This window comes from Strix aluco, chromosome 13 (assembly GCF_031877795.1).
Source record: "Strix aluco isolate bStrAlu1 chromosome 13, bStrAlu1.hap1, whole genome shotgun sequence".
Lineage (NCBI taxonomy): Eukaryota > Metazoa > Chordata > Aves > Strigiformes > Strigidae > Strix > Strix aluco.
In genome coordinates this window covers 19,801,777-19,828,585 of record NC_133943.1, presented here as the reverse complement: position 1 = coordinate 19,828,585, position 26,809 = coordinate 19,801,777, and the positions used below count along the sequence as shown (strand labels likewise).

The window sequence follows — 26,809 nt, the reverse complement described above, 5'->3', positions numbered from 1 at the left end:
GATGGAAATACATGGGAAGGAAACATATGAGAACTGGCAGTCCCCAGAAGGGACCAAAGATGGTGCACAACAGCAAACTGCTCCCCTGTGAAAGCAGATAAGAAGCATAATTAGATGGCGTTACGGCGGCAGCAAGGTCTGGAAGCTGGAAAGAAATTGTATGGAAAGTAGAAATGGGCACGTGCCTGGGGGGAGAATAGAGGAATAATATAGGTTCACAGCGTGAGAGCGGCCAAGTCTGCACGCACAAGGTTTTGGAGGCAACCAGCAAGAGTCTGCAAATAAATTAGATGTAAAATGGGAACAGCAAGATGTGTAGGGGTGTACGTGTCCAGGGAAAGAGAATAGACTGAGCGTTCAAAGCAGGAATTTGCCCCGTCTCCCCTGTTTCAGTCCTTGTAAAAAGGTTAATTGTGAATGAAACTTAATGAAACAGGCTTTGAAGGGAACTGTAGAGAAGGCGAGCATAAGGAAAGAAGTTTAAAGCCATTTGGATATGTCAAAGGTATTCAAAATGAGAGGATCTGATGAAATGCACCCAAGAACATTGAACCCTTGGTGGTTATCTTCAAAAATTATGAAGGCATAGATGTCCCTGGAGATGAGAGAAGCACCTCTTTAAAGAGGATACTTTAAAAAAAAAAATTAAAAAAAATTGAATAATCATCTTAATCTCAATTCCCTGAAAGAGGCTGGAAGAAAGTCTTAAATGAGTAACTTGTAAGATGTAAAATGATGAATAAAAATCAAAGAACATGGGTTTGTCAAGAACCAGCCATGTCAACCCAATTTAATTTCCTTCTTTGATAAGGCAACGGGCACACTTGATGATGGGGAAGCAGAAAACACATGAGTGAGGCTTTTTGCGTTTTCCCACTGGACAGCCTCAAACAAGCTGAGAGAACACCGTCTGAAAACAATCAGCTCAAGTGGCAGAGTAACTACTCCCGAAGAGAAGTGATCAAGGGAGAAAGAGATTTCTCCAACCTCCACTACAGCTCTAGTGGAGGGGCTGTCAACCTTCCACCCCATACAGATGATGGGCTGCCTTTCTCCAATTTGGCAATCCACAGCTTTGCCCAAGGACAGCTCCTTGCCCAAGGAAAAATGAGACTAAACCTTTGTTATGTTGATTTCTAGCATCTCATGTTGGTTTATCCTTAATTTCCCCATGACATCAGCATCCCCATGCGTATTTAAGTAGAAATATTTTGATGCAGCATTATCCCATATTAACTTCAGATCCTGGCATCAAGCTGAGATGCTTTTGGTGGGGCTTCAGTCACTCCACCCCGTTTGGAAATGGTGCAAATCCGTACAAGGCAGCTGTGAAGCCTGTGTGTGAGCATGGAGGCTTTGCTGCTCCGCTCCCAGCCCTCCAGACGGGTGGACGGACGGATTGATGGATGGGGACCCTTGCAAACCCCAGTCAAGGGACTGTGAGCTGTTAGAACGGCTGCTGGAGGAATGCAGGAACAGAAGCTTTGGATACAGTTTCAAACAATGTGTAATTATCAGGTAGCTGAAAATTAGCCCATCTGTGCCTCGGGGAAAGACAATGAGAAGTTATGTGTTACTAATGGCTGAAAAGCACTGGCAACACAAAACAGGAAATTTTCCATAAACTTTTTTCTTGAGGTAATGTAATTACACGGCATAATCCCCAAATCTCCTGACTTTTTGGTGGTTTTTGATAAAGCTCACAAGGTCTTCATCCTCTTTTCTTTTTCCTCTCCTCATTGCAGCAGCATGGTCTTTGGCATTTTGAGCAGTGCCAGCCGTCTGGCCAGGCCACCTAAAGCAGCAGATGTGGGTAACATAAACTGCCTTTACAACGGAATAGCTAACGACATGTATCAGGTTTTTCTAAAGCAGATTGTAAATATCCACCATGCCTTTGCCACAGCCTCACTATCTGAATGCAAAGCACCCGAGCTTGTAATACTATTTTGGATAAAATTTTTGTGCCGGTCGAGTTGGCCGGCCAGAGTCTGGGTCTCTGATCCAGGTCAATGCACACACAAGCATCAGCATGATTCAGATTAAGGACCCCTTTTGTTTTCTCTGCTTTTGGTTCCTACTGATCTGGAATGCAAAAAAAAAAAAAAAAAAAAGCATGCTTTCTTTAAGTGCCTTGAAGATCCCATGATAAGGTCTTTGGGGGTTGGTGAAGCAAAACTGGAATAGTGTAAAACTCATGCAAACAGTCCAGGCAGGGTAAATAGCTCATGATTTTTTTTTATTCATACTTTTGTCTGTGGAATAACTGGGAGCAAATTGCTTTTTCCTTTCCTAGTCCAAATTATTCAGAGAATTTTTCTGCTGATTTTTGCTATTCTCCCTTTAGAGAGCGTTTGCTCTCGAAGATGGCCTGCTTAGCTCTGAATGGAAAGCAAATGTTGCCTTCACCTTCAGTGAACTTTGAAGCAATTGATTTTTACCGGCATAAAAGAAGAACTGAGAAGTGACAGCTCGTGGGCTTTGCGGAGGATGAATTTTGCCATTTCACGACTGTCCGTGCAGGAGGATGCAGGCGTCCCAGAAGAAAGATGACAGATGCTTTTTCAACTCATCCCCGCTCAGCCACCAGCCCTGTCCTCTTTCACACGTGGGGTCCCTGGACTGCCAGCTTCTCTGCAGCCGCCGTGCAGACGCTTTAAGCAACCCGTAATAGCGAGGACTCCAAGGAAAATTATTCTTGCTAGCTTTTGTCTGGTAATCTGAGGTCAAGAAAACAAACTGCTTCCTCTCTGCTCTCTCCAGCACTGTGGCGAGAAATGCAGCCAAGCTCCGGCACCGAGAATAAAGGCAGAGCTGGCACAAACACAGGAGCTTCTTAAATGAGTTTGCCATTAGCCGGAAGGGCTGCAAATTGAAGCGAAGATAAGCCCCTTAGCATTTCCCTTTTTTAATCCAAGCCTCGTAAAAGCAGAGATGTGTTCCTATTCAGTGGGCTTTATACTGAGACAGGTATTTCATTTACCCAAAAAACCCCTGGATCGGATAAATTATTAATGTTATTTATAAAGGCAATTCTGCCATTCAGCAACTTCTTTTGGATCCCTACGCTTAATCTCACTGCTTAGCATAAGATACACTCCAGTTAAAAGGCAAAATCACATTCCCTTACAAGGCCTGCAAAATAACGGAGTGCTGAGGTGCCTGAAAAAGGGTTGTAGTTTAAATTCCTCTATAAAGACTAATACATTTATCAGTGGCAAACACAAGTCCTGATTTCCACTTGCTTGTACTCTCCCTGTGTGCTGGATGGGGCCTCACTCACACGCATCAAGAGCCGTCAAAGCTACTCAGCAAAAACGGTGGAGATGCAAAACAGCCAGTGCTTATACAGCCTCTGTAGGGCTCTTTGGTGGCTGGGTGGAACTGTGTGGTGAGACAGCAAGTAACCCTGTCCTCTTCTGTAACCTGTCCTGTAACACGTCCTATCGTGCTGCTCTGGGACACCCACAGCCTTCCTTTGGCTTCTGCAGCCTGCACCCTACACCCACCCCATGGACCAGGGCGTCATCAAGGGCAGAGACACCAGAAGAAACGTCCAAGTGTCTCATTGAGCACTGGCAGGGGCTCCCACGGTTGGGCAATGGAGTCAGGATGCTCGGAGTCCCAAAACAGGTCCCCAGAGACCCTGGGAGAGCTGCCACCACAGTGGCATTGGAGATCTCAGCCCCAGCAAAACTAGCGTGGCATGTAACCACGAGGAGCAGGGGAACAAACACGAGAAGCTGCAGTCCCGGTGCATGGCCAACATCGCCATTTCAGGTGCAACAGCGGGACGTGATTGACTAGTTTCCACGGTGAAGCGCCAGTGCTGACAGGTAAAGCAGCACCCCTCCCATCAGCAGGGTGGAAATGGGTATTTGGGGGTTAAATGCCCATCCTGAGAAAGAAGAGAGCCAGCATCTCCCAAAAAAGATGTGCTCAAGCCTCTAGGAGGGGAACAACGGCTCCTCGTTCCCACATCAGGACCACATGTGGAATAACAAACGTATCTCCCCTGCAGCCCCACGTACATCCCGAGAGTTGTCACAGCAGCCATAAGCTGTCCCCCTGATTTGAGGGCAACACACATGTTGAATGCCAGGGAATGGCAGTGCATGGGAATTGCAGGGAGGTTTGGAATAGTTCTCACGAAACGTTTTCTCCACACAATATGTATGTTCCCTGAAACCCTTTTTTCAGCATTTTCCTCTCCAAAGGCTGCACAACAAACTGTTTAATTGAGCAGCCAGCGCTGGCTGATGTTTTGTTTCAGCACAATTTGAACCAAGGCAAAGTATTTTTGTTTGCTAAACTTGCTCAACCTTTTCACAGTAGGGTTACGACAGCAACGTGTCTTTTTCACAGACAGCATCGCCCTTAGGGAAGAAGCACTCAGGACGTTCAGGATCTGTTTTTTCTCCTGGGCTGGGTGCCGGGGATGAGCAGCGGCTCGCGGGTGGCAGCGTGGTTTGCCTTTGATCAGCCATGAGCAGGGAGGGCTCCTGCAGCTGCGCTTGAAGCTGGAGATGTCTAAGCTACGGGCACTGCAGAGAAGCACACTTTTGTGTCAAAACGACTTATAATAAGATTTTAAGTTTGTTCAGGGAGCTGGAATGAAATATTTAAACACAGCATCATAGTAGCATTTTATTCTCATGAAAATGCTGAAATGCCATTTGCAAATCAGAAATGTTTTAAAATTTGCTTTGAAATAGCAGCATCTTTATGCAACTGTTATGTTTTTTTCTTTCCAGGAAGAAACAAATGGGGGGGAAAAAAGCTTAGCTATTGGCCATTTCCTCACAAATGAGACGTCTGCTTTTCAGTCTGTTCTGGTGAGTCTGTTTGGAGCCATCATTCCCATTTGGAGCAGGGAGAATCAGCCTCGAGAGCAGCCTACGTTGTTGCATCCAGCATTCAAATTACATTATCTTTGTTTCTTACACTGATGATGAGACATTTAGGTTGAAGAACTCCACTGGGCATTGTTGCTGCTCTGAAGGGTTTGCATGATTTGAAATAAATGTCATAAAAGAAATAGCAAGTTCTTGTATAAAAAGCACAGCTGTCCTACTTTTTTTTTTTTTTATTGGGGCAGTTTTCACTTTCTTTAGGTACAGTTTTTTCAGTTCTTAATTTGCCTATGTATATATTATATCTTGTTAAACACAAGAAGCCAGCTTGCTTCAGTCCCTCTTCAAGACTTGAACAGTTTCTTATCTGACTCCTTGCTGTTCCCAAGCAGCGCACAACTCCAGGCAGGTAGCCCAGAGCCACCCAAGCTCTTTGGTGCCTGGGTCTGTGTGGTGCCGGGGCCATACTGAAGTGAATTAAACTATTTTCCATGGGAAAAGCAGTTCTTTAGGCAGTTCTGGCCAAATCAGGCGTTCAACATTCAAATTGGTAGTAACAAAGAGTTATTCTATAATAGTGACCAAAATATACTTGAATTCAGTATCTTAGCAGGATCAAAAAGCCCCAAATCCCTTAAGATGATGCCTGACTTTAAAAAAAAGACCTTCTGATTTGTATACAGTTTGTTCATAGGGTTTTTTAATACAAAATTCAAAGAACTGTAAGGATAAAATGTTGGCAAGCAGCATAAAAAACTGCTTAAAAATAACATATGAAAGTGTCAGAAGAAATGTATATCATTTATCCAAAATACTAAGGATCCAAAATAGCTGATATGGTTGAAAAGAGTAGAGTAGGCATAAGAAAATTCCTTCTGAACTGAAGGCAGGTCTAAACGGAGAGTGTAGACAGAAGCGTGTCTTGGCCAGTTAAATGCACAATGATAATGCCAGGCTAGCACAGGATTTTAAGGCACAAAAGGCAGCTTTCTCAGCAGCTGGCAGGGGTAGGACAGACCTGGGAATTGTCTAGTCCCCAGCTCTAGGGGAAGCTATGGTGGTCCTAGGGGCTTCCTTCAGATCAAGCTGTCCTGCACGTAACCAATATTTAGAAAGCCAGCAGATCTCCAGCCTGCAAACATTGCTCTTCTAAATCCTGAGATTTGATCCAAATGAGCCATTGTCTCTCTCAAGGTGCAGATGCACTGTAAAATAAGATAAAATCAGCCTCTTTCAGCAATGCAATAATCGGGAGCTCACACTGTCTCCAGCTGATCCTGATTTCCCATTAGTTCACCAGATCATTGATGGTTCTCACTGATGAAGCTCGTGCAGCCATTTCCAGCACCCAAGCCTGCACCAGCCTCTCTTGCTGCTTCTCTGAGCCCACCTGTCCACACGTATCTCCCAGGCAAGTAAATCTGGCTGCGATTTCTCATGCCCTAAAAGCATATCCTAATCAATGACGTTCCCACCATACGGACGGAACAGCACTTAAAATGTAGCAATGCTTGGAAACCTACACACAACTGATGGCCTGTCAGCCACTGCTTTTGGCCGTGTGTCCTCCTCACTCAGCGGCTTCTTGCTGCCACAAACAGGGAGGCAAAACTCCTGTGATCACTGTGCAGGTGATTAGAGAAAATTGCATTGCTGAAGCACTCTGTGGCTGCAGCCATGCTCCAGCTCTTGCCTTGCCTGCTGGTAAGCTGCCAGAGAGAGGGAAGTGTAGGCATAAAATGAATAGCAGAAGAGATTGCAGGTAATTATGTTTCTTAAGCTGTTAACAGGATTGGCCATTTGATAAATGAGAGGATTTGGGAATGTTTTGTCACTGACAGCCATTGTAAGATCCGAGTGGAAACGGGAGCGTTTCTCTTCCGTAGCGCGAACAAGAAGGAAATTCTCCTGGGATGCTTACGCACCATGAAATTCATCTGAAACCTGGATGCCAGTGCACGGAAGCGAAAGGACAAATATAGGACTCCTTCTGCTGAAAAAAAAAGAGCCAGGTCTCTTACATATGCAACTAATTTGGTTTTGGTGCCCCTCTGGTGTTCCCAGAAGCTTCTGTCCTTTTATGGTGCTTCCCCGTCCCTGCGTACGGTTTTTGTTGCCACAATGGCCCCTCAAATCCCTCCATCTGCTTTACAGTGCTCTGAATCCCTCTGTCTCCCCTACAGTGTTCTCAGCCTCTTGGCTTGCTTTTGTGGTTCCCTAGCTAGCTGGAGAGGAGGGAGGGAAACCAGCACTCCTCTGTTGTCCTTCTGCTCCAACAGTGCCCCTTGGGGTGGTTTTGGGTACCCCTGGAGCCCCTCTGTTTCTTTTCCCTCAAGGGCCTCGGTGTGCCTTCTGGGGTGCTCCAGAGCTTTCAATCTGCTTTTTGGTGCCCTCCACCCCCGGAAATCCCTGTGCTCTGGTGCCCTCAGGAGTCCTCCATGTGCTCTGTGGGCCCTCAGGACTATCAGACTACCAGTGAAGGAAGGGCAGGACCCACGGTCTGACAGCCATCTGCATGGGGACAGGACGCAGGGACACATCTTTTTAAGCCATTTGCCAATGAGTTGGCCTGAAGCAGAAGGGCAGGATGAGAGCTGGACCTGCTCCAGGGGAGGGGAACCAGGACTCACCCCAGGAACAGCACCCAGGAGGCTGGTGTGAAGGGTTTTGCTCTGCAGCGAGGGAAGGTGGCGTCAGAGTGAATCGCTCAGTTTACAGTCATGTTAAAAATCATCTCAGATGTCAGTGCTGTGTGGCCACTGGCTCCAGGCATCTCCTGTGGACGTGGTCCTCTCTGATGTGACCCCCTGGAGCCTACATCCTGCCTGGTACAGATCCTGTCTTCATTGCAGAGCCCAGCACTGGAGGTCAGAGAAAATGGTAAGCAAAGAACAAATAAAACTCCCTTGTGCTGTTTTCTGGGGCTGCCTTCCCCAGCCAGGGCAGGTTCCTTGCAGGATCGGTGCCCAAGGCAGCCCCTGTTTGTGTGCGTAAGCAAAGGGAGAGGGGAAGGCTCTCCCAAATCTCCATCACAGCTTTTCACTGTCTTTTAGCAGCCAAATCCAGGTTAGTTCTAGTGTTTTGGTTTCCCTGCAGTTAGTAGCAGGGAAAGGTTGCTGGGAGGAGCTGGTGCCTCTCAAATCTCATTTTCCCAGCAAAGCCTGGGCAATGGGCCGGGGAGACACACTCCTTGATTCAGTCCTGAGAGCACTCTGGCCAAGGGCTGGGTGCCCAAGGAAAAGAGGCAGGATGGGGGCAATGAAGCCGTTTTGTTTTCTTTGTAGCACATCCTGCACTGGGAAAGTGAGAGCAGAAATTCATCCAGGCAGCCCAGATATGCACACAGCCCCACCTTCTTCCCAGAGACAGGATGAGCCTCTCCAGTGTCCCTGTCTGAAGAAGAAGCTTCTGTGATCCTGCCTGGTATTTCCAGCAGGCACTGGCTGCCTGTCCCTGAGGAGGTAGGTAAAGCAGCAGCTGCCTCTTTGGGAGATTTAGGTAGTAGGAGACACAAGTACAGTTTTATATTTGAGCTCTTCTCAAGAGCAAAGTGGTGATTCAGCCTGAAGAGATGTATTGGGTAGGAAGAAGAGACACGTTTTGACCTCAGCTGCATTAGTTGGTAGCAGCATCCCAGAAGGACAAAGCCTGGGTGGTTCTGCCCTGGTATCAGCTCCCCAAGCAGAGCAATGTCCTGCCCGTGAGTCATGCTGCAATTAGCCAGTTTCTGTACCAGCTGCAAACATCTCCAAAAATTGCACAGGGATTTCATTTCGGGAAATAGGTTTGGTCTGTTCACGTACTCTGCTCCAGCACCCAGGGCTCTTAAGAACTGCAATCACTGCAGAGACTGGGTTGTGTGGAGAACAGAAAACCTGAGTGGCATTTTTATCCTCACACGACTCATTTGGGCTGCAGAGTGAGGTCTTGTAGCCACTGTCACACCCTGCCTCAGCCACTCTGGATGGGCCTTGCCGCATTCTGGCAACTTCTCTGTGGGGGCCTGGCCCCCACCCACCTCTGCAGTTACACCTCATCTCATTACCCTGTAAAGGAAATCTTTTTAGAGACTTCTCTGAAAGGCTTCCTTACAAATGAAGTATTTTTTAGAGACTTCTCTTAAAGAGTAACAAGATGAAACTTAAGTGCAGAGGTGGGCTAGGCCCAACCGGAGCAGCCAATGCTGCCAGACTTTGCTCCCCAGCCTGTATGAATAGTGTTGGCACAAAAAAGCCACTCAGGTTTTCTGCCCTCACTCAGCTCAGTCTCCGCAGTGAACACTGTTCAACTTCCAATTAAGTTGGGGTGCCCTTGTCTCTCCAGGTGTCCTACTATCCTTCCCCTGAATAAACACTTTCTACCCTCTGTTTAATGACAACGTTTATGAAGCACGTTGGAACAAGGACTTCAGCAGCTGGAGCTGTGTTTGCTGGGCCCTTGCTGAAATAGAGTAAAGAGCAAGCTAGGCTGAAGGGAGCATCTGTGAAAGCAGAGAAAAAGCCCCTTCTGGCACTTACCCACTGCAAGGAAATAAGAGCTGCCTCGGCAAGACAGCTGTTGGCTGCCCCCTTTTAGCTCCACCAGCACAGCAACAAGTTCTTTCTGATGTAGGAGCTGTGGGACAAGCTGAGGATGAGGAGCAGGGCAAGGTCTGCTCCAGAGATCTGTTACCAGGCATTAAGTAAACAATGCGTTGAATAAACTGAAAGTCACCTTGTCTCAGTTGTAGCTTGCTCTACTTTTTATTTCCAAGAGCAAAACCAACACAGCATGTTGCTATAATGTTTGATTCCTGCTCAGCACTTCCTGCGGCGTGGCTCCCCAGCGAGGGCTGCGGAGAGCTGGCAAACACAGGCCCTTTCCTCCCGTAGCAGCTCCTTAAGGGGTAACTGAAGGCAAAATTCAGTTCCTGCTCCTTCAAACACCATCGCTGGAAAACAAGGTCACTTACTCTTTGCAGCTCAAGCTGAAGTCTAAAATGGTGGCCCCAAGCAGCTGGTGGAGGGCAGGCAAGAGGTGAAACAGCAGTTATTCTTAGCAATGAGCACCTAGGAAAATAAAACAGAGAAATAGCAGGAGGAGAAACTCCAGACACTTTGCAAATAGGACTCAAGCCCCTGTTTTCACCCAAGCAGGGGCAGATGCACAGATGTGCACACTGAATTTGTGCCCCCTTGCTCCAGCAGCCCAGCCAAGGCCCAGGGCTTCACTTCACACACAGCAGGAGCTAGAGCTTCAGCCACAGCTGGGCAAGGCAAAATCTCTGCCAAGGCTCATCCGAGAGCACAAGGCAGCCACAGGAACACAACTGCCACCTTGAGCAGGTTGTAGTTCAAGCAGAGAGATGCCTGTTCTTGCCAGCACATTTAGGAAAGGAAGATGGTTTGCCAACCTGCTCCTGGGGTAGATGGATGAGAAAGACTTCCCAAAGGGCTGACCCACAGTGGCAGTCTTTGCCATTTATAAAACCCTTGCCAGACATGGGAACTAGAATGATCAGAAAAAGCTCTACAACTAAGAGCATCTGACAAGGGAAGGCCAAGCCAGCTGCTACCTTTAGTTCCAGCCAGCCGACATGCAACCCCAGCCCCACGAAGATGATCACAGTCCAGAAGCCAAACCTGCTCCAAACAGGCTCAGCTCAGCAGCTGATCCCCGCCCCGCTGCAGCCCTCGCACCCCTGAGAGGGAGGCACCAGGCCTTCCGGCTGTTCCTCTCAAACACTGACTGGGAAACAAACTCTTCAGCTCAGGTTTAACTGTGCTCCTGATTGTTTGACCCACATCAGCCTTTCCCATGGGTAGAGTCCATGCTCCTGCCTCTGCAGTGCAACACTCTGTGCTTTCATGGCAGAGCCCTGAAAACAGCCCCCCACCGCCACCACCTCAGACATGGAGGGCCCTGCAAAAGCACCTGGGATCACCATGCCTCTGGCTAACAGCAAGGGATCCTCTCCAGGGGCCCCTGCCTGGACCTTCTGGGCACAGCCAACCCACCAGGAATGGGGCACACAGGCCCCCAAAGCCTCCTTGGGGTTTAGCTTTAGTCACTCACCACTTCGGAACACTTATCTGACATCTCCCATGCCCACATCCTCCCTTGCTCCCCATATTGTCAGGGGACTCCTGTGCTCCTCTCCAGGGACTTCTGATGCTTCATTGCAGCAAAACAGCAACGCCTCTGCTGAAAGAAAAGCTCCTTGTGAGTAAATAAGGGTACAATCAGAGCAACACAGGTCTGGTCCAACACCTGAGGTCCCAGGTCAGTCTGCTGCCCTGCAAACTCCAACCTAACAAACACTGTTTGGGAACTGGCTCACTGCTGACAAAGAGCCCAAAATCCCAGCAGCTTCCCAAAATACCCTGACAGGGAATAGCATGAACCGTGCCCCATCTGATGGCACATCACCCTGCCCCACAGACCCACAGGGGATATGTGCAGGGACCACAAATCATCCCCGCACCAGGGCGGGAACAGGCATGCACTTTATCTCTCCTCTTCCTCCAGAAGCCACACTTGGGGGGATTTTCGTGCAGGGACGAACAGCAGCAGCACATCTCAGCCTTTGCACAGGGATCCCCCCCTGCTATCAGGACCCTCGTGCCCACAGGCACCCCACTTCCAGCCACTCTCTGCGGGGTCTCCGCACACCAGTGTTGGGGACAGGCCGCGGGTGCTGCAGAGCTCAGCCCCAGCAACCAGAAGCTCTCCCACTCCAGTGCAATGCTGCCCTTGGTGGCTCCATTCCCATTTTGGGAACCAGACCAACAGCCCGTTTTTGGAGAACAGGCTAACGCTCCTGGTGCAAGTGCTCCCAGTCTCATCCACCCTCCTCTCTACCACATATCCCTGCAATCCAAAAACGCCCACAGACCCTAACAGAAGACCAAGTGATCACACACACAGAGGAATGAAACTCCCCATCTCCTGAGTCCAGCTGGGAAGAGTACACACCAGCAATCTCTTTGAAGCCCCCCTGAAACCCTGGCACTACAGCCCCCACACTCTTCACCAGCACATTTGAAGCATGCTGCAGAGACCAGGCACCTCTGCAGCACCTGGAGACAAACCCTGGAGAAAAAGATGAGGGGGCCAAAGAGCCTGAGTCAGGGTGAGTGCTTCACACCACAGCACAGGATGCAAAAAGCCCTTGCGGCTGTTCTCCATCCCAGCAGCCCTGGGCAAGCGCCTGTGGCAAGGCAGAGGGACACCAGTCCCTGGGAACAGAGAAGCTGCTCCAGCTCCAAGGAAAGATACTTAAAATTATTGAAGTTTCCAGAAACAGAAAGAAAAGGACCAGCATGGCCACTTGATGTTGTACCTGCTCCGGAGGGGCAGTGGGAACTCAGGGCAGGGCATCGACTGATGTGAGAAAAGCAGCCAGACAGCAAGGCCTTAGAGGTGAGACCATGCAATGTTACCAGTTCATTTTTTACAGAAAAGGAAAAGGCAATACAATAAAACTTGCTTCTAACAATACATAAAAAGAAATACAAGTACTTAAAAGGGTGCAGGACAGACTTACAGACATCTGTGCTATTCTTTAGTCTGTGCTCTTTCCCTTCAGAAGATTGTTCCCAAAAAAGAAGGCAAAACACCCTCACCTGTAGCTCTTCCACCAGCTCCAGGGGCACAGCAGCACTCAGCCAGCCTGGCTCCTTCCCCAGCAGCCCTGGCACAATCACAGAACAAACTCGGCTCGAGGATGTGGCTGCTTCCTCCAGCCCTCGGCTGCCATCCTTTGCTTCTCCTCAACCACGGCACCACTGGCTCCATCCTGCTAGAGAAATCACATATTCACTTTCTACTCCTTTTTGGTAGAACAGATGTAGAATAAAAAAAAAAAGACCTGAAATTAAAAAACCCTCTTTCCACCCACCCCCCCCTCCCCAGCATCTACCAGAACCTCAGCCAATCTAGCTTGGTGCTGGCAACCTCCAGTCTCTTTTAATTATCCTTGTGGTTCTGTTTAAATGTGTGAGTTCCCTCGCTTGGGAAGTGGTTAGTTCAAGATTTGTGGTGTGAGTGCCTTTCTGCAGAAAGACCTGTAAGTAACCTTACCAATCTATTTATAATTTTTTTAAGCTGCTGACCAGGTTAACCTCCATGTAGCTATCAGAGCCAGGCACTAAGATTAAGGAAGGACCGTGTTTCTGAATGCTCACAAAGACAAAAGGGAGTAATTTATTAAGTATTACTTAAATTTCAAGTGACTTTTCACAGAATCAATCACAGAATCATCTAGGTTGGAAAAGACCTTGAAGATCATCCAGTCCAACCATTGACCTAACACTGACAGTTCCCAACTACACCATATCCCTCAGCGCTGAGGCAACTTTACTCTTAAACACCTCCAGGGATGGGGACTCCACCACCGCCCTGGGCAGCCCATTCCAACGCCTAACAACCCGTTCTGTAAAGAAATGTTTCCTAATATCCAGTCTAAACCTTCCCTGGTGCAACTTGAGGCCATTACCTCTTGTCCTGTCACTTGTCACTTAGTTCAAGAGACTCATCCCCAGCTCTCTGCAACCTCCTTCCAGGTAGCTGTAGAGGGCGATGAGGTCTCCCTTCAGCCTCCTCTTCTCCAGACTAAACCCCCCCAGTTCCCTCAGCCACTCCTCGTACAACATGTGCTCCAGACCCTGCACCAGCTCCACTGCCCTTCTCTGGACATGCTCAAGTGATTCAATGTCCTTTTTGTAGTGAGGGGCCCAAAACTGAACCCAGTCATCACGGTGCGGCCTTACCAGTGCCGAGTACAAGGGTAAGATCCCTTCCCTGTCCCTGCTGGCCACGCTATTTCTGATGCAAGCCAGAATACCATTGGCCTTCTTGGCCACCTAGGCACACTGCTGGCTCATGTTCAGCCGGCTGTCAATCAACCCCCCCAGGTCCCTCTCTGACTGGCAGCTCTCCAGCCACTCCTCCCCAAGCCTGTAGCGCTGCTGGGGGTTGTTGTGGCCGAAGTGTAGCACTTGGCATTTGGCCTTATTAAAACTCCTCCAGTTGGCCTCAGCCCATCGCTCCAGCCTGTCCAGATCCCTCTGCAGAGCCTCCCAACCCTCGAGCAGATCAACACTCCCACCCAGCTTGGTGCCCCCTGAAGCCTTCCATGCGGCTTTCAGTACTAACCAGAGCCCTCTGTTTGGCTTTCAGTGCTCCCCTCTGTGCGCACTATGGTTTTCAAAACTTGTGTATGAATTTTTTTTTATTTTTATGCCCCATGGAAAATGCTGTATTCATGCATGGGGAGGCTCTGTAGGTACCTAGACCAATGTCTGAGTGTTTCAGCTCCCGTGACCACATCACAACAGCATCATATAGAGATGCTTATGGGCACAGCACAAATCAGACTAGTCAAAATGTACAACTCTTCCCTCTGTGCTGCCTATTCTGGGTTTTGCATATTCTCACTCCTCTGCCAGAATAACATGTGCTCAGCTGCAAAAAGTGTCTTAAGGCTCCATTACTTGCTAAAAACCACAACCCCTGTATGACAGATGAACCAGAAAGCAATAAGGAGGTTTTACGTGCATAGAAAAAAGTAGTCCCAGCAAACAGTGCTGGAAGCAGCAGCAGCAAAGCCTCCCTGCTGGAAGAAGGCTCAGCAAAGGCAGCATGCCTAGTACACCATCTCTCTTCCAACCACTAGCCCCAGTGTTCAGCCAAGACTGGAAAGGACTGGATGGTCCATGTCTTCAGTACCCCAGCACTTGACAGAATAACTGACACTTTCTAGTTAATCTAGTGGAAAGAGTTTTGAAGCAACTTGGAGGAAGCAACATGAATATGCAGCAAATATAGTCGAAACCTGCTGTCTATTGAAATGGCTCATTAATACTGCACAGACAAAGCAAATGACTGATGCTTACTGCAGAGTTACCAGTGAACATATCTGTGCTTGGATTATCGAAGCAGTGCAGAATATTTTCACCCCATATGGTTTGCCTGAAGAGGCTGTTTCAGATAATGGTTCTCATGTTGTTTCCATGGAATTTCAATATTCCCCAGAAGACACTCGCTGGAGCACTCCAAAGCAACCTTGTGTCATTTGGTGCCACGTGAACTAGCAGAATGCTGGGTACTTACAATTAAAAGTGGATTACAGAAAAATAATAATGAAGTTCAAATTTGAAAAAAAGGGAGCATGAAATGTTTTCACTGGAATCAGGTTAGTAAACCTAACTTTCAACATGATTTTTTTAATGAAAGTGTCACTCACAAAATAATTTTATGTACATGGATAAAATTAATCAAAATCACTGAAAGAAAAGTAGTGCAAGATTAAATATCCACAAAATATGCCTAGGCACCAGAGATCTCTTGGCAGAAAGGACGGAAGGAAAGAACTGGGACTCATGCACCATCTGCTAATAATGAAGAGATACAGTGGTGCGAGTACAAGAGAAAGGTTCACTAAGGAAAAGCCCTTCAGATTGAGAATGCTGTAACTGTAGTTATGAGAAAAGAAAAACACTGGGCTTTAAGGTACAAAGAAACAAAAAACATCCTACTCGGACAAATCAAAGGGCTATGAACTCTCTCTGCTCACATCTTGTGACCTGTAGTGGGTGCTATGGAAAAACCTTACAGCATAGGATAAATATATATCCGTTTCCTGGATAATTTTCTGAATTGTCAGTTAATTGTCTACGGTCACCGAAATTTACAGTCCAAAGCAAACACAAGTAAAGAGAGGGAGAGGATACAACACTACAGCAGGGCTTTGTTAGTCCCTGTAGGATTAGCTACATGCGTGTAGCTCTACATGGGTGTATTCTGCATGCTTCCCTGCCCATACACTCCATCCAGGGACAGCACAGTGGCGTGAGGAGGCTGGTGTGAACAAGGGAGAACAGCTCTGATGGAGGAATGAGGATCTCTGACATATGGTGATGAAGCACAAGGTATACGAGACTCTGGAGAACATTAACAGCTTTTGAAAGAGAGGGCAGATTTGCCACCTGAATTTCAGTGATCATGCCATAATCTATAAGCCCTCTTTTACTGCTTGCCCTACCTCCAGCCCTGCTGATGTTGTATCAGGATGCCTCTCTAGATGGAGGGAGCCCTGCCTGGACAGAGGTTTTCCCCAGATACTGCTGCTGAAGACGACCCCATTCTGGTATCCTCATCCTCTTCTGTGACCCGATATCTACAAATAATGAGGTTACTGGTAAGAGTATGACACTGTCATCCTTTATAAAGACCTTAAGTAGACTGAGTCTGAACACACACGCTGTGCTGGTGGTTTCATGTATTTGCTGCCAGAACCGCACAGGAGGCACTGTGTGGTGCTGGGCTCCCTTCCACATTCTTAACAGGCAACACACTTGAACGAGCACTGATCTTTCCACCTCTACCCTGTAGACGTTCCCTGGCCCACCTGTGTGTGTCCAGATATTTTTGCATCTCTTCCTACCTTGTATCTGTTTACCTTCTAAGTCCTCCCACCCGCCTTGCTTCTGAGGTCTGCCGGCACACACCAGCTCCTCTGCTGTGCACTGCAGGTAAAATCTTGCTCGTGCCTGAAGTGGTGCTTGCTGTTGGACAAGGTCTCTGTGGAATACATAGCTGAACGCTAGCAAGTCTCAGCTGAACATACATAGACTGACATGGTGAGAGACTCAGGACATGTCAGATTCCAAAGGAAAAGAAAAAAGGCACAACTTTCACCAGGGTTATTTCTTCCTGAAATTTCAAGCCCTTAATTCAAATATTAAGACTCTATCTTGGCAAAAGTGGACTATATGGCATTGCTATTGTTTTTTTTATTTATCTATATATAAATTCAATATTAAGCATATATTACAAAGGTATACATATGTATTCAAAACATTGGAAAAATGGTATCTTTTTCTTAATATGTTTGCCATTTTACCTGACACTTTAAAAAAAATGTGGAAAAATATCAGACCGAGTCAGACACTCAACACAAAATCTTAAACCAATTGACTCACGTGGTTAAAGTTTAGTAGTGATATCAGCAAAGAAAAACAAAGACAGAAATGTCAAACACTAATACTGCATAAAACTAGTTGTAAATCAATAGCCAGGAAAACTCCTGACCTAGATGAACAGAAGCACGAAACAAAGAAACCTCAGAATAAAATCCATGGCTGACAGAGCTTAGCGCAAGAAAGTTGTGTTTGCAAAAGAAATCCTAGCAACAGTACGGGGTCACTGCTTGGTGCAGACAGGAGAATTGTGAAGGATTATGCAGAAAATGCAAAAGTGTTCAGACTTTTATTTGGTATTTGGAAAGAAGGATGATTTGCTTTCATTGCTTGAAGATGATGAAATACTTTCCAGACTATTAGTAAGCGAGAGAGATGTTAGAATCTATCAGCAATGAACATTTTTAAATCAGCAGGCTCAGAAGCTCCAGCATAGTCGGCAGAGAAGCTCTCGGGTCCACTAACACTGAATGTTAATAGCAGCAGATCTGTAAATGCCCAACTTATAAAAATCTATTAAATGAGAAGGGAAGCAAAGGGAATCAATGAACCATCAGAGAAAAGAGCAACTCTGGGTCAAAGTAAGGGAGGGGCTTTTTCCATCCTATCTATTGTTTGGGTGGTCAAGGGTTCTCCTAACACACTGGAGCCACCATCTTTCCCATTTAACCTGATGGCTCTGATGTACACACTTGTCACTTGGCAGTCACTCAGACCAAAGTTTTCTTCTTGGTAAGAAAGCTTTGACTTCTCTGTTAGCTTGAAACCTTCTGCTGGAGTTAAGAGAGAGAAATGAAAAAGGGTAAAGAGATATGGGCTCAAGCCCGGCTCCCTGTTATTGCCACATGCAAGGTCAGCTGGTTTTCTAACCAGGACGTAGGTTTTTGTGAAGCTTTTCCTTAGGTGTGTACTTCTCCCAGTGACCGTGCGTGACAAGTGGCTGGCTTGTGGCCATGTAACGTTCCAAGTGGGCACACAGAAGCTCAGGGAGTAGCATTCAGGAGCGCAGCGTTGCGATGTGTCTGGCTGAGCCAGAAGCCCAACCTCTCCCACACCGCACAGCCATCCATGCCTTTGCTGGCTTCAAGTGACAGCAAGAGTCCTGCTTTAAACAAGCTTGACTCCCTCTTCTTTGTAACAAGTTGCAGTTAGAAGTGAATTAAGTTAGTGTATACTTTGTACTACTACATAAGCAAATTCAAACAACTGAATGGGGCTAGAAAGCGTTATCAGGTACTGGAAGCCATTCAGGATAGCACCAAAATACATTATACATGTCCAGCTGTGCACCAAACTCTGTCTTTGGAACTTACTGATATTTTCAACTCCCAAGAAAAGTGTTGCACTAAAACTAGTGCATAGTGGAAGTTGTAATACACTCTGTGTGATCTCCCATTTAATGTAATGAGGCTTCACTGAAAAAAGAAGAGCAAAATAAAGATTAATCAAAATCCTATGTGAATTTATTTATGGATCACAAAAAATGTTTCTAGAATATCCAAGACATGGTCGAGGGATAAAGTTAGATGAAGTTAGGATTTATCTCGATTACCTAACCTGGCATTAAAATCCTTTCCACTGATCAGCAAACAGAGGGATAAAAAGATTTCAGAGACATTATGTAGGTCTGGAATAATTCCCAGTACGAGTTCCTATAAGAAGAGGAATTGTAGGAGGAATACAAATATTAATCAGAAGAAAAGGTTCTAAATTGGGAAACTGCTCTGGCAACGAGACAAAAGTTTAAGTCATTAGTGTAACAACCTCTAATCCCTATCAGAGCAGCCAGTCTCATGACAAAGATGGACGTGAAATGGCTTTCTCCATAAATATTTCAGTTTTGATTAATTCTAACATTCTGTGTCTGGACGTAACAAATATGTTGTCAAACATATCATGAAAAAACAGAACCATTTAGCTGAACAATCCAAAACCATGTAGAAAACTCATTTTCTAGGAAACAGAGAAACAAATTTTAAAGCTGCTTTCTTCTTAACTCAATGCATAAAATTCCCCAGTGTCCAACTCTTTAAAATAACTTCTCCCCACAAGAGCAGCCTATCTAATTAAGTCCAGAACCATGCTACCGTTTTGACCCTGATTTCCATTGGCAACTCCCTGACAGGCACCAAAATACCTTATTAAATTTTTCCAGGGATAGCAGTTCTGCTTTATAAAAAAAATAAGTAAATATTTTCTAGGTCAGAAAAGGCAAGAAATGCTAGGAACAATCCTGCGGTCACAGAATTCAAACGGAGCATCAGGCAGTAAGCTCAAAGTCCTGCTATGGTGACAAGCACTCATGTAAAGCAGATCATCCCTACCCAGAGACTGAAGAACATACATATGCATACCAAAGCTCTGAGATTACTCACTCAGAGCACTCTCTTTTTTGTGTGTAATTACAAATCTTTTCCTTTCAGAGGCTGTGCCAGTATAAGAAGCTCCTGTGACAGCCTCACGGTTGTGACAGTACAACTGTGTTAGGGCTACATACACAAGTGGATCAAGGTGGATCCCAGGTAAGGATAGCTCTGTTTTGGGAAAAGTATTTTTTAGGCAGCCTCATTCTCTGCCCCAGGTTCCGGGGCAGCCTCAGCGTGATCAGAAGGGACTGGGGACAGAAGGGGGCGCGAACTGCTTAAGTCTCATACTGGCACTGGAAGAAATGCACTTGTAATCATGGTCTTTGGTTGAGATGCTTAATAAAGCAGGAATTTCATGTAGGAGCAGGAGGCTGCAGTGTTTTGCTACCAGACACATGGACATGAGGCTCAGGCCCTTGGGTTGTTCTGGGAGAGGATGGTACCTCCTCGGTCAGCTACAACAACTCCCACCAGAACTTGCACATTCTTACAGTAAGTTTCACTTTGAGTTAATGAATAGTTTCAGACTTTAAAAAAAAAAAAAACACAAAAAACCCAAAAAAAACCCTCAAAGTACTAATGGATTTTACCATGTAGCAGCTTGGCATGCTTTACAATAAAGGATATAAAAGTTGCCATCAAATTTACCCTCATTTAAAGGTTTCCACTTCTATGTTATTATGGGCTTCTTAAGTAATACTGAAGTGTATTTTAAAAGACAGCTGCATTAGATTCCAATTTTGCTTTTAAGTAGTGCTACCAATCTAATTAAATCATCATTCTCTGAGTTCGCACCCTGCAGATGAGCAATACTGCTTTCCAGAGTACTCCGAGTCCTTCCGAGGTCTGTGGAGTCAAATTCATAGCTACCCAAGCACACAGAAAATTCCTGCAGCCATGTAAGAGCCAGGTGGAGATACCCTGGGGACAGCCAGCAGAGTAACTCAAAACAGAAACAAGTATTTTTCTAAAGCACAAAATGAATTATGAAAATATACCCAAACAAAATGGAAAGTGAAAGCAGGACTGAAAGAGAAAAGTTTGGGACCACTATACACAGCTTTATACTAAACTAAACTTATCTACAGCAGTAGCCACATTCATAATTCAGTTCTTCCCCACATCAGAGAGCTGGAGATGTTCTCCAGCCTTACTCCACAGCCCTGCATATCTTGTTAGCTATTCCTCTGAGACAATCCACCCAAACTGACTGTGTTTGGGTCACTATTGATTGCGTTCAGGATCCCATCTGCAACTTCAGTAACGACTGAAGCACCGCTGGTCAGTGAAACCCGGGGAGTTTGGACAGAGTGAGATAAGCTGGGCTGAATGTGGTTGTCTTCAAAAACCACTAGAGTATTGCTCTACTAGAGACTAGATTTAGCAAGTGAATTCTAGTACCTGCATTTCAAGTCCCAGGCAGGAGTGTAACCAGCCGCAAGCCCTGGGAACAGCTGTACTGCTACTGGTTTCTAGGATTTTCTTCATTCAGTCAACTCTGAGGTGCTGAAGATCATGAGCTATGAACACTGCTTCTTGTTTCCATGTTCTGGACATTACCTGTGTTAATGGCCATATGTTTATCAGCAGTCTCCCTCCTTTTCTAAAATTTCCGCACAGGATTTCTCTCCCTCCCTCTTGCTCTCCTTCCCCCAAAGTCTACGTTGGAGGATACCACACTTTCTACTCCTGAGATCCCAGTTGTGGTTCTCTCTTCATAGTGTCCCATTGACCACAAGAAGAGCTATTGGTGGCGTGCACACCAGTTTCTCACTCATGATCTCTGTTCTGGCCTAGAAATTGCCTTTATTGTCCTACTTAGCTGCCTCGGAGCCCTTCCCATGTACCTCTACCTGGCTTTTGACAGTTGAATGAGTCTTCATAATTCTGTTTGGCAGGACACTGACTTCCCATCAGCCTTCCAGAAATTCTTAATTCATTTATACTTTTGACCTACACAGCAGTCTCTGGCAGTAAGTTCTACAATTTAATAAGTTATATGAGAATGTATGACTTTCTGGTTTAGACCTGATGCCTCATAATTTCATGAGGTATCCTTAACTTCTCCTATTCTTAAAAATAATAGCCATCCCCTCTTCATTGTTTCCTAGCTAGCTAGGAGATCTCAAGATCTCTGTCCCATGCCTATCTTCTCTGTCCTGATACAAAAACCATTCTGTCCTCATCCACTTTCTGTGGGTGGAATTCAGATTAAAAAGCTTTGATTTAGTGTTGGAGTTTAGATATCTACCTCATAGATCGACACCTACAGGTAGAAAACTAAATTTAGGTGTCTAAATCTCCAAGCTAAATAACTCCCACCCATCCTTTTTAGTTCTATTTTATTCTTTGTGAAGACAGGATGAACAGAACTGCACATATTAATCAATACGTGGGTTTGCCAAACATTTATATAGTGACATAATCACATAATCGTGTTTTTCTTCTCCTTTCTTCCTTTTCTAAAAATTTCTCTCATTCAGATTGAATTTTTTATTGCTGTGGTCACTGCATCAATGTTTTCATAGAGTTATCCTACAGCAGCTCTATTTCTGAGTGATAATAACGTAATGTTCAATCTGTAATTGAGTAAGTATAATATATAATTGAATATGTATGTTTCCAGACAAACTACTTTGCATTTATTAGCATTGATTTTCACATGCCATTTCTGACACAGTCACTCACTGTCATGAGAACCATCTGCCTCTCTTCTCAGGGTCAGATTTGACTATCTCAGCTAATTTTGTGTTATCCACAAACCTTGTCACTGCAATATTCAGCCCCCTCTCCAAATCATTTATACAGATATTGAAAAACACAGGTCCTAAATCAAACAGTTGCATGACTAAGCTGTAGAGCTCCTTTCACTGGGAAAACTGATCTTTTCTCCCACTTGTTGTCTCATTTTGGCTCCATCTTACTTACTTACAAGAGGACATCTTATTATCTCATCTTAACTACTTTAAGAGTCTTTGCAGAAAGACTTATTGACATTTGTTTGGAAGTCCGTACACACTTTATCAACCAGATCAGCCTTACCTACAAGCTTGTTGACATCTTCAAAGAGTTCAAATAGATTTATGAGACATGGTCTCCTTCTGCAAGAACTGTAATGACTTTTTCTAAATAAATCACATTTATGAAATTGTCTACTGGTTCTCTTCTTTATTATTGTAGTTTTTACCCACTTATTCAGTTTGGAAGTGAGATTTACTGATCTGTGGTTTTCCACATTTGTCCTGGAGTCCTTTTTCTCAAGGCTGAAGACACATTTGCCACTTTCCATCCTTCTTGCAGTGTGGTCAACTTAAATGACACTTTTCATGCTACATTTAGCTTTCTCTTAATCTAGTGTTTGAGGTCTTTCAGAACTCTTGATTGAGTATCATCTTATCTTGGTGCTTTCTTACTGTTCACTTTATTGATTTGTTCCAAAACGTCCTCTGCTGAAACTTCATTTAGGGACAATTCCTCATACTCTCCACTGATTCACCACTAATGTACCCCTTTCCAGCCTTCCTCTATAATTTGTTCCCTATTATTACAGTTTCCTACCCTTCTGCCAAGTTTCTGAGGCATTTATTATGTCAATAACTTCCTTTAAAATCAGACAGTCTAGTTCACCTCTTTTAAGCTTCAGAGTTGCAGCATTTGTATAGATATATTTCTACATTTTTTATTGATCTAGTTGCCCATTTTTCATGGGGCCTGCTTAGCTGGGACTTTAATTGCTGAGACCATTCTTTCCTATTTCCTTCCTCAATGTTATTGATTTCAGTTCCTTCCATTTTTCTAAATTACAAGAATTTTCTTATTTCTCAAGAGAAGCTGCTATCTTGAACCATGTGCTCTTGCTTATTTGGTGAGTTTCCACAACTGTCAACTATAAAAATACCTCATTGCTTTTGAATGTTAAAACCTAGTTTGCAATCTAGTTTCACATTGATTTATATAGCTTATCTCTCTTGTTAAAACTACCTCACCAACAACTAAGGATCTGCTTGTCTGGTAGTGTGACAATTTATAACACTGTGATTCCACTTTCAAAATTTCTTTCCTACTCATTCCTCTGTCATCAGTACTCACATCATTCACAACACCGGCTCCCTCTAGCACTAAGTGTGGACACAAAAATCCAGCAAAGGCCTCAACAGCACTGCAGAAAATGAGACTTCCTCCCATTTTTTAATAATGCATTTTATTAACACCTCCCAGTATGAGACTGAGATGACTGGGTCACTTTCTCCAGTTTCTCAAGACCATGAGAAGTCTGAGGGCATGTTGGTTTATCCACAAATTTTATGAGTTCTTTGTTAAATCATACAGGTCATTAATTAAAAAACTGAACAGAACTGGGCCCAGGACATATGTCAGCAGGACTCTAGTCAAAATAACCTCCCAGTCTCACAGTGCCCCACTGCCACCCACATTACAGTAATATCATGTACCTTCTAAATTACGAACCTCAAGCTATGAACTGCACAGGGCCTGCCAGGACAATGAATTTGGCTGTGGTCTCCCTCGCTCCTTTCTGGATCCAGACTAGAGCCCATAGGGAGGAGGGCTGCCCACTGCATGGGCTATTTTGAGTACCCTGCAGGCCATCTTTGCTGGGAGCCCACTTAGTGCCTCTGTTCATGGCACTATGTGAATCTGTCCACACATAAGCAATAAATCTCACTGCCCCAGGAAGCACTGGCTTTTCTACACTTGCACAATACAGTTACGCATTAGAGGAAGGGCTGCAACATATGGTCTCTTCCTTATACAGAAACAAGGTAAGTGTCTCACCCAGCCAGAAATACTGGGCACACTGATACAGACCATATTTCTTTAGTCTGCTTCTGAAAGAATCATGTGGAACAGTTTCAAAAGCTTTCCTAAAGCAAAATATGTCCCATCTGCTGCCTCTTCTTTATCTACTAGACATTATTTTCTCAAAGAAGGAAATTAGAGTAAGATCACATGATTTATTCCTGGTAACTCTATGTCTTTTTTTTCTTTTTACCTTCTATTTGCTTTAAATTGATCACGTAATATTTTTTCAGACTTATTTCTGGGAAGAGTGGTCTCTAATTCCCTGATTTCTCTTCTTCAAAAAAGTAAACTGTGTTTACCTTTCTATAGTGCTCAGTGATCTTGCCTGCCTTCCAAGAGCTTCCAGGGTAGTCACTAATGCTTCAGTAATTGCTTCAGCTACTGTCTTCATTGCCCACAGGGCTCTCTCACAGCACATACCCAGAGCAGTTTGAGGCCAGAGCTGCTAATCTGGAGAAACAAAGAGAGAACAAATATAAGGCACAAAAACAGTGTAAAAGGACATGAGGGACTAGGCCAAGCTCAGACTGCTTGCTCTCCTCTCGCCTTGAAGGAGGCTCAGCCTCCTCTCACAATGGATAGTTTAGCATAGCATAGAATAGCATAGCGTAGCACAGCATAACATTAACATAGCAGGAAGCTGCCTTCCAGCTGAGGAAAAGCAAGCTGACAACTCCAGGAAAGCTATATCTGAAAATACATTTTCAGTTGAGAACTTTTGGTCTACTGTGCTGATGGGAATTTAAATACCAGGAGCATACCAGCAGCCGCACATGCAATGACAGAGATTTGCTGACTTATAGGCAGAATATGAAGGGGTCTTTTATGAGACACCAAGGTGAACGCTAGAAAGTGCTGGGGAGGAGCATGAGGTCCTACTGCATGTCACAAATTTTAAAGGGAAATGCAAGTGAAGGATCCTAGAAGGCAAAGTCAGACTGCTGGCTAGAAGATTTAGCCCCAGGGTACTGTTGACAGTTTCTCTGAAATCCTTCCAGTTATATGCACAACTCCAGTTAGGCAGAGGGGAAAAAGAGCTATCGGGAGCTGATGGTCTCCATCAAAAGTCAAAAGTGAAATCAGACTTTTCACAAGGAAAACATATATGATGTGTTTAATTAAGTGGGAGTTGGGGTAAATCTGTCATGAGCTAAGGCAAACAGATTGCTAAGAGTTGGTAAAACAAAAATACTCTGTGTATCCAACTAGTTCAGAGAAAAAGCTTAGTACAGGGATAGGAACAGTTCATAGATGAAATTTTATTACATCAAAACGACACTGAACTAAGAAGCTAAACAAAGGTGCCCCCCAAATCAAGAGCTATAAATGCATGTATATAAAAACTTTTTTTATTAATTAAAATAAAAGCTGTATGAAGTAAAACACAGGTAATAAAATCAGATTTTGACACAGCAGGAAAGATATACCATAGTATGTGGCTATAAACTAAAGAAAAGAGAGTATAAGTCATAAAAGTGAAAGACTTCTTTTATACCAAAGAAAACGTTTTAAGGAATCTAGTCAGACTAAAATTCTTACTGGAAAAGACTATACACTGAAACTGTCTGGCAGTAAGAATGTAAATATATGAGTAGAGTTATCCCATCAGTCACCAGAGAAAGAAGACTGAATGCTTAATGCTAAGAGGTGAAATAATAAACATTGGGACCTCTATTATTCATAAATAAATCTATATAATGGCACAAAGGAAAAAAAGGTTAGAGAACCAATTTATAGAAACACAGTATGACTGCTGTTCGGAACTGTTAGATCCTGAACATCCAAGAAGAGAGGCTGCTCTCTACTTAATATTATGCAAGATGCAAGAGGAGTAAGTTCAAGAAGAGGCAGTCAATGAACCAACAGAGAATATGGGCTGCTCTTACAGAACAGAAAACTCTATCTTGGAGTGCAATGGTTATGACTTAAGAGGTCTTAATGGGCAAGGAGCTCACCACAAGCGCTCAAGGTAAAAGCATGATGAAATGGGAGAAGTGATTAGAAATAAGGAATCCGTTCAACCTCTGGGTACAGCATCATTGAAACCACTAGTATATCTAATTCTGATGTTCACATTTAAAGCTGTTGAAAGATTAGATCGGGGGCAGAAAAGAGCCATAAAAAGTATATGAGGAGAGAAGAACATGTAACTGGGAAACTTAAACAGCTCAATTGTGGGGCGATTCGATAAATACTTTCACAAGGGGAAAATATCAACCAACACTTTTTAATCTAGCAGAGACAGAAGAAAGACTAAGGGCTGAAAAATGAAAGTGATTCAAACCAGAAATGAAACACACATTTTTTAACAGCAGTGATGATTAAATTTGGGAACAAACTACCACCTGAAGTGATGGATTTTGCAACTCTTGACATCTGGAACATATGTTCCTGTGAAAAGTTCAAGTTTTGATAAATAAGATTTTTTTTTTTCCCCTGAAAAACAATTTTGTCAGAAAATTCTTAGCCACTGTTTGGGTTTCTCGTCTACTTTAAAAGGATATAAGATGAACCAGAGAAACAGCTTTGTACATTGAAAGTTGGTCAAAATGATAATTAAAAGCAGAATAATGGAATTCCTAGATAAGGAGTATGATATGGTGTAGGAGCTAATTATCACAGTGTCTGTAATGAAAATTTTGCATCACTAATATTTCAGAATGATTTGAAAATATCTTTATAATAATGATCAAAAGGGAACTGCTTGACATAATCTACTTGAACATTCAAAAGCCTTCTGACAGTCTTTCTCAGGCAGGGCCTATTCCACAAGAATCCTGCATGGCCACATACTGCGGATGCTGCAGAA

The 26,809-nt window shown here is 44.6% G+C and overlaps 1 long non-coding RNA gene across 7 annotated transcripts in view; it reads right to left on the bottom strand.

Moving 5' to 3' along the window:
• Positions 1–4,634: 4,634 nt before the first annotated feature.
• LOC141929153 (uncharacterized) overlaps positions 4,635–26,809 on the bottom strand; it is a 33,303-nt gene continuing 11,128 nt past the window's right edge. For 5 of the 7 annotated variants that reach the window (XR_012624969.1, XR_012624968.1, XR_012624971.1 and 2 more), the window contains 6 exons: positions 24,300–24,450; positions 12,458–12,633; positions 10,908–11,036; positions 9,805–9,901; positions 7,484–7,714; positions 4,635–6,846 (listed from right to left, as the gene is read on the bottom strand). This is a non-coding gene — a long non-coding RNA (uncharacterized LOC141929153). The remainder of the gene's footprint in view (positions 6,847–7,483; positions 7,715–9,804; positions 9,902–10,907; positions 11,037–12,457; positions 12,634–24,299; positions 24,451–26,809) is intronic. The other 2 variants (XR_012624974.1, XR_012624973.1) reach the window with 2 other exon arrangements.